This window comes from Triticum aestivum, chromosome 6B (genome assembly GCF_018294505.1).
Source record: "Triticum aestivum cultivar Chinese Spring chromosome 6B, IWGSC CS RefSeq v2.1, whole genome shotgun sequence".
Classification (NCBI taxonomy): Eukaryota; Viridiplantae; Streptophyta; class Magnoliopsida; order Poales; family Poaceae; genus Triticum; species Triticum aestivum.
This window is the reverse complement of record NC_057810.1, coordinates 481,334,871-481,346,792: the sequence shown is the minus strand read 5'-3', so window position 1 is coordinate 481,346,792 and position 11,922 is coordinate 481,334,871.

Below are 11,922 nucleotides of genomic sequence, written 5' to 3'. Positions count from 1 at the left end.
AGTCGGGCTAGTAATTAAAACAAAATTCTAATGGCGCACCGAGGCGAGGTGCTCCATTAGAATAGTCGTACTTATGGCGCACTAGGGGGAGGTGTGCCATTAGAACCCTCCCCCACTCCACCTATTGCCCTCGCATTGTGGCCTCCCTCCCTCCCTCGCCAGATTCCCCACTTGATCGACCCCAATCGTACGCCTCCGCCGCAGCCGCCCACGCGCCCCCGCCGTCCGACGCCTCCGTCCGCCGCAGCCGCCCATGCGCCCCCGCCGCCTCCCTCTCCCCTTCCTCCCCCTCGAGTACCGCCTCCCCCCCCCCGAGCCCCGCCTCCCCCGCGAGCGCCGCCTCCCTCGCCTCCCTCCCTAACCCTCGGAGCTTCCGGAGACATGGAGCCTCGGCGCCACCCCATGTCCACCAGGAGAGGAGGCCCCACGTCCACGTCACCGCGGCCACCGGCCGCCCCATGCTCTATCGTCGTGCCTAGGAGCTGCGTCCACGGATTGGAGCCGGGTCATCAAGGATCGTGCGCATCGACCTCTTCTTCCTCATCACCGACCACTGCTTCTCGGCGTCGATCCGCGCTGCCCCGACCACTGTTGGCCTTGCCGTCTCCTTCCCCAGCTCCGCGGTGAGCGTCTCCATCGATTCCCCCTCTTTTCCCCTTGTTTAGTCGCCGTTTGTGCCGCCCACCAGTTCCTTGCGGGCTCGTGCTCACCGCGCCGGCCGCCCCTCGCGTGGCCGTGCGCCACCCACGCCCTGCCTCGCTGTGGCCGCACCCTGCAGAATGCACTTTCTGAATATGCTGTCACAACTGGTAGTATGCATCACATGCAGAGTAGATGGAAGGCAGGGGAGGGATAAAATTATGCACTGACATCAAATTCTCAGTTTTTAGTCACTGCTAGTATTTGACATGAGTGCTTCCTTCATCATTGCAAGTTTTATGTGTGTAATCATCAACTCGCAGATTTGTTGATATATAGCAGTATCAACATGATACATCTGCAGTGTACTTCATCAAGATCATGACAGTTTTATACTATGCCAATAATATATCTTCGAGGATGGGTCTGATTCTTCTTCATTATTGGAGCTTAAATAGTAGAGTAGGCCCTTCGAGCAAAAAAAGAATTGCATAGTATATAATTGCTAGTTTGACAGCCTTATTCCAAAAGATTATACTGAGTTTGCCTCGATAAGAAAGGGATTTGTGCCATGTCTTGTTCTTGGTTGCCTTGCTTTGCTGGACGGTCCATGGATTCAAGTGATAAACTCTAGTAGTAGCTTGGAGATGTGCTCAAAAACTTTTAGCTGGCCTCATGGTTTCAGATGCTCACTTCAATTTGTGCCTGTTCTTTGCACAAAGATACTTCATCAAGATTATGGCAGTCTCATACGCCAATATATCTTGGTGGATAGGGTCTAATTCTTCTTCGTAGTTCGAGCTTCATTAGTAGGCCTTGTTTGACGCAAACAACATAAAATCTTTCCTTTCGCATCGCTTTCGCGTAGAAAACTATGCAAAAGAAGCTCATTATCGCCTAATGTTGGGGCCCTGGGTGATTATGTTAACAGCTAATTCCTAGGGATTAAACTAGTTTGGCATCATAATTGATGATGTTAGTAAATGCTAAATCAGGTCCATGTCCCAAGCCTACTCCTGACCATGACCCGGAGCGCTATCATCGTCGTATCAAATGAGTAGTACTTTTGCATAGTACTAGGACATAGCAGCAGCCAAGTAACCAGCCATTCAAAACTCACGGAATGGTTAAACGGATTATCTGCCCTTTTTGTTTCAATGAGTTGCGGTCAATACTATTAACTGAACTTTTTGGGCACAGTGTTCCAATACTTGTTGCTACAGTTAACTGAAAATGTTTAGTTGGGAGCAATATTTGTTTGCCTCAATACTTGTTAGATAGAGGTTTAGCACACATGCTTATGTGGCATTGCAGAGAAACAGGTTGTGCAAGAACACACCAAAAGCAAGTAGACCTGCTTGCAGTAGATCTTAGGTGAATTTTAGGTGAAGTAGACCTGCTTTTAAGATTTGTATAGAGGAGTAGATTTACAGTAGTTTTACAACAGCAGTACTCTTTGCAATTGGCAAGTTTCAGTAGCTGAAACCCAACTGAACATCTACTTCTGCAGAACACTGCACTCCACTTACACATGGTATTTTTCTGCAAATAGGACACCACACCGACAAGCACATGGTATTTTTCTGTAAATTTATTTAAATTCAGTGTATATCCAGTTTGCATACTCAGTTTATACTCCTAAAACAAAGCAAACAAATCAGCATTGGAGGCTCATCTTTATTACATATCAGAACTTGCAAACAAATCTGTGAAAGACTTGTAAAGTTGCTGGGTTTTGTCTCCGACCATTGTGTCGTGATGAATTTGTGGGTACCCCGAGAGGCCCTTGAGTTTGCCGGAATGTCGATTAACTTCCGTTCCGGCAAATTCGGGTACTCCATTTGTCCTATTTTCAGCAAAGGTCATGCTAAAATTTTCCGTGAATTTTAGCATGACTTTGCTAAAGATAGGACATATGGGGTACTTGCGACTAATGCATGGGCCGGGGTATCTTAGTACTTAGTTAAGTAGGATCAACTGCCCCGCCATCGTGATTAATGCATGGGCTTAGCTTTTAGGATGCCTCGGTGTCGACAAACCCTAAATGATGAGACCATGATCTTGTTCCTTAACAATAACCAACTTTTTGACCAAACTTTTTTCCTATTTAGAGCGAAACATGGCCAACAACAATGAGGCCGGCGGTTCGGGCGGCAAGCAATTCTGGGAGCTGTCCCAGGAGATGGAGGAACAACCTCGCCTCTATGAGGACGCCGTGGAAGACACCGATCCTGACTACACAACCCCTAGTGGCGTCGGGGATGACACCACTGATGGTGCCGCCGAGGATGCCACCACTGATGATGGCGGCGCACGCACAGATGGCAGCCAACCGAAGAAGCAACGGAAGGACCGGCGCCCGAATGCGCTCCGCACCCTCAAGGAGGAATTTACTCAAGTGGACTCCGACGGGCATCCAACAGAGCCCAAACATATAGTCAAGGGGTACTCGGTTCAGCTCGGGTGCATTCTTCGGAGCACCGTCTCGATCAACACCGAGAACCTTAGGCATAAGGACCGAGGGAATTTGCGCAACCTCCTCTTCACGAAGCTACACAAACGATACAAGTTCCCCGCTGAATTTGAAAACACACGCCTCTCAGGGAATAAAGTGAACAGTGCCGCCCTCACGAGGATGAGCACGGCCCTGCCTACTTGGAGAAGCGCGGTGAAGAGAATGATTGAGAAAGGTGATAGTTATGAGAAGATCAAGGTGAAAAATCCTTCGATCAGCGAAGATGACTACAAGGAGTTCAAGATCAAGTGCGAGAGCAGTGCAACCTCCGAATCAAGTCAGTGGGGGAAAGAAATGCGGGAGTTCTCGATCAACACCGAGAACCTTAGGCATAAGGACCGAGGGAATTTGCGCAACCTCCTCTTCACGAAGTTGCACGAACAATACAAGTTCCCCGCTGAATTTGAAAACACACGCCTCTCAGGGAATAAAGTGAATAGTGCCGGCCTCACGAGGATGAGCACGGCCCTGTCTACTTGGAGAAGCGCGGTGAAGAGAATGATTGAGAAAGGTGATAGTTATGAGAAGATCAAGGCGAAAAATCCTTCGATCAGCGAAGATGACTACAAGGAGTTCAAGATCAAGTGCGAGAGCAGTGCAACCTCCGAATCAAGTCAGTGGGGGAAAGAAATGCGAGAGTTGAACTTAGGGGAATACAAACTCGGTCCCGGCGGTTACAGAGTGGCGGAGCCTATATGGGACAAGGAGGATGCGAAGCGTGCCGAGCAAGGCCTACTGCCCCGCTTTGAGAAATACAGCGGTGACAAGCAGACCAGGAACTTTGTCAGGGCCCGGTACAAGGAGGACCCGATAACAAAAGAGCTTACCACGGATCCGAAGACCAGGGCGCTTGAGCTTGTTCTGGCGAAGGAGACTGAAATCAGTAGCGCGGGGTCGTCTCAGAGCACCCCTGCTTGGGACAGCACTATAAATAGGGTGTTGAACATAATGAAAAACAAGGATAAGCTTAGTAAGCCATTGTCAGCTGGTCGTGTGGCCGGCAAAGGCTTGTCCACAAAATGGTCGTCATACTATACCACTGGTGGGCAAAAGGAGAAAAAGACCAGCTCGGAAAGCCAGTCGCACGAGGTTGAAGAACTCAAGGCACAAGTGGTGCGGATTCCGGAGATTATCCAAGAGCAAGTGCAACAAGAACTGGGAACGATGCTCACCGGCATTATGCCTACCTTGATTCATGGGCTAACGACGTGGATTGCGGGTGGCCAACAGGAGTCGCCCCCGATTCCCAGCTTCACGGCCAGCAACTCGCACAACGCACAGGAGGCGCCATTGGTGTCATCGGCGGCGGCGGTATTGGTCTCTCCGGCGCTGGCATGGGCATTGGAGCTTAATGCACCCGGGTGTACGCCGGCCGACACCTCGCCAGCAAGCGGCCCCTCCGTCAGTTGCATGCCCTTCGTTGGTGGTGCCTCGACATTAGCCGAGCTCGACGCCATCATCACAGTAACTAATTAAGCCTCTCGGTCGAGGACTTCATCTCCTTTTGCCTTTGACTGGGCATTCCTGACGCCCTACATGTTTTTGCAGGGCACTGCCGACGTTCCGTGCACTCTCCTGCACTTCGTGAACGACGAGTTGGTCGATGTCGCCAAGGGCAAAATCGTTCAACCGGGCAACCCCGTGTTCCACGGTAAACCGATGCCACCCACCATGTATAGGGTTCAACTAGTTCGGGTGCTGCCAGGCTGCGACAAGTTGTTACCTCAGATTCAACCCGCCGGGGCCGACGAAGAAGATCTGATGACCCTCAGCGCGTGCCTAAGCTGGCCCCTGCTTTGGCCGAAGAGCCAGATTCGTTTGGGGGCGGGGGACACCACCCCACAGACAAGACCGCTAGTCGTGCCGGCGCCACGCCATGGAAAGAACGCCGCAATGCTACCGGACATGTCGGACATCCCTATGGCACAGGATCCGTACATGCATATGGCATAGGATCCGGACAACGACGACAATGACGACGGTACATTTACCAACATCGATAAGTACTTTGCCGAACATGGGTATGGTGATGAGTTTGGCGGGCCTCCTTCTCAAGAACCCAACCAAGACGACCACGATCTATCTGGTACGATGGAGAAATCCAATTGCAACAAGCGTCGTCTGGCGTTCAGTTCTCAGGAGACGCCTCCAGCTCCCGCCTTCACTGAGCCTCAGATAGCTGAGGTGCAAAATATTATCAGCCCCAACACGCTCAAGAAGGCGGTCTGTGAGCAGAACTCGGTCCCATTACAGCAGATCAAGAAGAAGGGACGGAAACGAAAGACTGCCAAGGGCGCCGGTGCGAGGCAGCCGGCACCGAGTACGATCTGTGCTCAGGACGGGCCACCTTCACCTCAGGATATCTCGAGGAGGGTGCATGTGGCGGGTAGGGCGATGCTACCGACAAATATGCTCAATGTTGCAACCGGTGCTATGCGGAGTTTGCATGACAACGTTCTTTCTTTGGAGAAGCGGCGTCTCTCCCAGAAAGATGTGGCATACCCAGTTTTCGTGGCCAAGGTGCCAGAGGGCAAGGGCTTTGTGGATGGCGCCATCGGGGGTACGATCGTCCTGCGGTTTGATGACATCTTTGCTATGTTTAATCTTCATCCGCTGCACTACACCTTCGTTCGGCTGTTTTCATTGAGTATGGAGATGTGGATCATTCGAGACAAGACCCCGGACATCGTGATAGTCGACCCCTTCTACATGCGTGCCAAGATCTTGGGCAGCGCTGGGGACCAGCAAGTCGCAAGTTCACACCTCGAAGGTGTCATTCTGGCAAACCCAGATAAGGATAACTTCTTCGTGCCTTACTTTCCCGAGTAAGTCATCCCCTCACCGCCCCGTAACATATGATTTCTTAGATTTCGATCGTTCTTTTTTTTCTAACATTCCGTGTTCTGTGCAGTGACACACATTGCACACTCATCCTCTTAAGCCCGAAATATTCCACGGCCACGTACTTCGACCCGGACCGTGACTCCAAGATAGACTACACAAATATCAAGAAAGTTCTTGATGATGCTCTCCCTGGCTACGCCACATCTGGAGGCACCTTTAAGAGTCCAGTTCGTAGGTACGGCAGGCACGTGTTCACCCACAATACGACGTTCCCCTGCGTCAAGCAGCCGCCTGGCGGTCAGAAGGATGCCTACTACACCCTCCATCACATGAGGGCGATCGTACGGGACCATAATCACCTTCTGCTACCAAATAATGTCAAAGATTGGGCCGCAAGCTTGGCGGCAATCCAGGACGCGGACCTCCGACAAGAATTCTTTCGCATCCAGTCAGAGTTTGCAGAAATCATCCATCAAGATGTCCTTCGTACCTCGGGGCAGTTCTACCTCAGAGAGCAACCGTCCAACAGTGAGATAGACACAACACTTCAAATGCAGGCTGACAATGCCCGCGACTTCATGACCATCACGAAAGATGGCGGCTTCATCCACGCTCCGGTCCCATGAGTCGAGTCGAAAGTAGTGATGCTATTTGTAGTTCTGAAACATCAATTAGCTCATGTTGTAATTAAACTTTAATGAACTTGTATGTCTCTTTGGTTTGGACAGTCGCTCAACTTAGATGTAATCGATGCTATTTATTAGTAGGACCATGAATCGTGCTATTAATGTCTTGCTTTTCTCTTCCGATCCTTTTGTTGCATACTTATATATTGCTTATGTATTGTCTATTGTCTGGCTTGTGCATAGAGATGTCGTCATATGCCATGTACAAGGGTAAGGTTCCCGGAGTCTACGAAGACCGGGAGGAGTGTCGGAGACAGTTTCACCGTTTCAGCGGTAACAGTTACAAAGGGTACATCACTAGGGCGGAGGCGGAATCTAGATACGCCCGCTATCTAGCGGGAGAGAGGAGGGAGCGTTGGAGGAACCGGGTGAAGACCAGTTCCATCGCGATGATGCTCATCATGATGACCGCAGCTCTCTTCTATGTGATGGTAGTTTAGATGATCGATATCGACTTGTAATGTGAAGACAAACTCGCTACTCGCGGTCTCCGAGACTTGTAATGTTCTATCTTCGTTCGGTCTTTTGTATTCGGAGACTAATATGATGAATTGTATTTGGAGACTTACCTTCTATTGTATTCGATGAATCTGCTGTTGTTGTGTGGTGCTGTCTATATTCTGTCAAATAATATATTTTGTAACCTGTGAAAAAATCAGAAAAAAACAAAAAAACCTAATATTGATACTAATGGCGCACTACACAAGACACTAATGGCGCACTGTTATAATCACACTAATGGCGCATCACCCACTGGTGCGCCATTAGTAAGCCAAAGCACATGGGTACATATGGCCCCCTGGGAGGCATTCTAATGGCGCACTGTAGGCTATACTAATGGCGCACTGCTTGGTGCGCCATTAGAACACCAGATACTAATGGCGCACCAGAGGTGCGCCATAAGAATTTAATTCTAATGGCGTGATGCTAGTGGCGCACTAGTAGTGCGCCATTAGTAGGCAAAACTGGTGCACCACTAGCATGCCTTTTCCTAGTAGTGTAGTGAAACCTATGGCCCCCGGGTCTATTCTCATCATATCAATCTCCATTACTTTATTACTTGCTTTGTTTTTACTTTGCCTTTTACTTTTCACTTTGCATCTCTATATCAAAAATACCAAAAATATTATTTATCATCTCTATCAGTTCTCACCCTCGTAAGTGACCTGAAGGGATTGACAACCCCTAATCGCATTGGTTGCGAGTAGCTATTGTTTTGTGTAGGTATGAGGGACTCGTACGTGATCTCCTACTGGATTGATACCTTGGTTCTCAAAAGCTGAGGGAAATACTTACGCTACTTTACTGCATCATCCTCTCCTCTTCGGGGAAATCCAACGCAGTGCTCAAGAGGTAGCAGCTGTGTGGCTTATGGGCCCATGTCGCCAATGGGTGGTATTAGGATATTTTACTCCTCAACCTTTACTCTGGGACTCTAATCTCTCTTCTAATTGGGTTAAATGATTTTGCTAACTTTAACTATAGGTTCTCGTAAATACTTCATCGGAGAGCCCCTCACTCCAGATGATTGTTTGGTGCACCAGAAGATTCTGATATACTCTCTGATGATTTCCCGAGACCCTTGTGCCTTTCGCCGTTGTGATCCCTGCCACCCATAAATCCTTATGGGTAACTACCTACATGGTCATTCATACCTTCATCACCAATTGCTCTTGTTATTACAAGATGTCCTGAAATACTCTTTGATGTTCCGAGAATCCTTTATGCTTACTGCCCTGCAGTTCCTTGCCGCATGACTACCCCTATGGATATTTACTCGCGCTTGTCGAGTATCCATTCATCCACAGTTGTACAAGTGTTTCACAAAACTCTTTGGAATGCTATTCGATCTTCCAAAAATTCTCGGTATCCTATTACTCTTGTTCCTTCTTACATGCTTATATTATGGTTACTTCCATGTATCTAGCAACATTCTTTAAAATCCTTTGTGATTGACATCCTTACCCTATTGTTTCAACATGTGTGTGAATGCATGCAATCATTAGTTGTTCCATGGAATTGTCCTTCCGGCCCAGACGTCGCCCCTAACATGAACTGGTGTTCGACAAATCAAACCTTAATTGATTGTTGATCTATGTCTATTCAACTTCTCTTTGATAAGAGCCTCTGCCTCTGATCTCCCGATTTGGGAATCATAATTCCGTTGCATTTAAGCTTTGAGTTAGTCAATTGTTTCTATAATCTGATATTCTTACATTCTTTCTTCTTCTGGTGTAGTACCGATACTCACATAAGATCCTTTGCTGGATTTTATCCGACATCGTCTTCCATTTTCAATAACCTTGTGAGTTTTTCCTCAGATACAAAATGCCTTTGGTAAATGGTATCCCCCGCTTTTGTCAACCATACTCTGCTTTCGGGCTTGAGTTATTTACTCGTGAGGTTTGTGGTATATGCTCCTAAGATGCCCCGATGGGTTGAACCTATGTCTTCCCTAAATCCGTGTGAACCCGAAGCTTATGCGGGTTATATCTACTAGCGTTTCTTTGGATAACATTTCAATGCTACAAATTCTTAGAATGGGAGAAGTGAATGGAAAGTTGTGCATTAGAGAAGTGGGAGTCGACCTAGAACCTTTGTGTTCATGCCCATGGCCTTATGTGGAACTTATCATGGAAGCTTCTTGTTATAATAATAATCCCCTTGTGATAAGTTCATTTGTTATCTATATTTGGTCCTTTGCAACCGTGGTTTCGACCATATTGTTCTTCTTTGATCCCATTTCTCGGACAAGTTAAAGTACTTGTATTCTTTAGATCATTTCACCTGTTCAACCTCTACTTTGATCTAACTTGGAGTATTACACTCTATAATCTCGAGAATATCACGAAACTACATAACTTCTTATGAGTTCTTCATCAACTAATAATTCTCGCTGATTCCAGTTTTCCATGGGTTCTGAGTTGTTAGACATTCGAGAACACCGACGACTGATTCGGGTCTACACTTTCCTTTCATTGTCTTGTTTAAGCTTTCTTGTAACCTAACATATCTGAGCAGTGATAATTCTCTGCTTATGTAAACACCTCGATGTACAAACTCTGTCAGTAAGACCTCGTTGCTATTTTTGATGACATTCCGGTAGCCACTGATGGACGAGAACTTTGCTTATTGGTCCGCCTCATTCAACGAGTAGGAAAATGGTTCTCTTCGTCCCTCGCCCTTGGTACCGATGTTGTTGCCGACATAACTGATAGGTTATTGTCAGACAAGCCTTGCTATCAAAATCGTGCAAGATGACATCACCCTTCCTACTTTTAGATCCACATGGTGGGCCCATAACCCATAGTTCCATAGGATCGAAACCTGACTCTCCTATACATCCCTGATTTCTAAGTTATTCCTCGTGCTTGGCTTCGTATGTAATTCACGAGCCACATTCCTAGTGATATATTCTGGTATCGGACGCAATATTCCCATTGCTCTGGACCCCATTCACTCTCTATTTCAGGCAACGAACGATTGCCTACCCTTATTGCAACTCCTTACCTTGCTCCCGACGTCTTTCTTAAATTCCAACTCGAGAGATGCCTCTATGCCACGTTCACTGAGATAGCCCCCAAGTACCTATCTTGTGTTGAGCTCCGTCCTTCTCGAGTCTTCCCCCCTTATTCCCCCCTTAAATCTCGGGACGAGATTTCTTGTAGTGGAGGAGAATTGTGACACCCAGATATTTAAGCTACAGTGATCTCCTGTTGATGATGAAACGTCGCCACGATTACTTTTCTTAAACTTGCGTTGGTTCGAAACCGGTTCAAATTCAAATCTAAAACAAAGTAAAAAATAAAAGTTTCAGATGTCAAAACTGAAGGAAATATGCCCTACAGGCAATAATAAAGTTATTATTTATTTCCTTATATCATGATAAATGTTTATTATTCATGCTAGAATTGTATTAACCGGAAACATAATACATGTGTGAATACATAGACAAACAGAGTATCACTAGTATGCCTCTACTTGACTAGCTCGTGAATCAAAGATGGTTAAGTTTCCTAACCATAGACATGAGTTGTCATTTGATTAACAGGATCACATCATTAGGAGAATGATGTGATTGACTTGACCCATTCCGTTAGCTTAGCACTTGATCATTTAGTATGTTGCTATTGCTTTCTTCATGACTTATACATGTTCCTATGACTATGAGATTATGCAACTCCCGTTTATCAAAGGAACACTTTGTGTGCTACCAAATGTCACAACGTAACTGGGTGATTATAAAGGTGCTCTACAGGTGTCTCCGAAGGTACATGTTGGGTTGGCGTATTTCGAGATTAGGATTTGTCACTCCGATTGTCGGAGAGGTATCTCTGGGCCCTCTCGGTAATACACATCACTTAAGCCTTACAAGCATTGCAACTAATGAGTTAGTTGCGGGATGATGTATTACGGAATGAGTAAAGAGACTTGCCGGTGACGAGATTGAACTAGGTATTGAGATACCGACGATCGAATCTCGGGCAAGTAACATACCGATGACAAAGGGAACAACGTATGTTGTTATGCGGTCTGACCGATAAAGATCTTCGTAGAATATGTGGGAGCCAATATGAGCATCTAGGTTCCGCTATTGGTTATTGACCAGAGACGTGTCTCGGTCATGTCTACATAGTTCTTGAACCCGTAGGGTCCGCACGCTTAACGTTATGATGACAATTATATTATGAGTTTATATGTTTTGATGTACCGAAGATTGTTCGGAGTCCCGGATGTGATCACGGACATGATGAGGAGTCTCGAAATGCTCGAGACATGAAGATTGATATATTGGAAGCCTATGTTTGGATATCGGAAGTGTTCCGGATGAAATCGGGATTTTACCGGAGTACCGGGAGGTTACCGGAACCCCCCGGGAACATAATGGGCCTTAGTGGGCCTAGGTGGAAGAGAGGAGAGGCGGCTAGGGCTGGGCCGCGCCCCCCGCCCCCCAGTCCGAATAGGACAAGGAGAGGGGGGCGGCGCCCCCCCCCCCTTCCTTCTTATCCTCCACTCCTTTCCCCTCCCAAGTCCTAATCCAACTAGGAAAGGGGGGAGTCCTACTCCCGGTGGGAGTAGGACTCCTCCCGGCGCGCCCTCTTCCTTGGCCGGCCGCACCCCCCTTGCTCCTTTATATACAGGGGCAGGGGGCACCCCATAGACACAACAATTGATCGTTTGATCTTTTAGCCGTGTGCGGTGCCCCCCTCCACCATAGTCCACCTCAATAATTCTTTA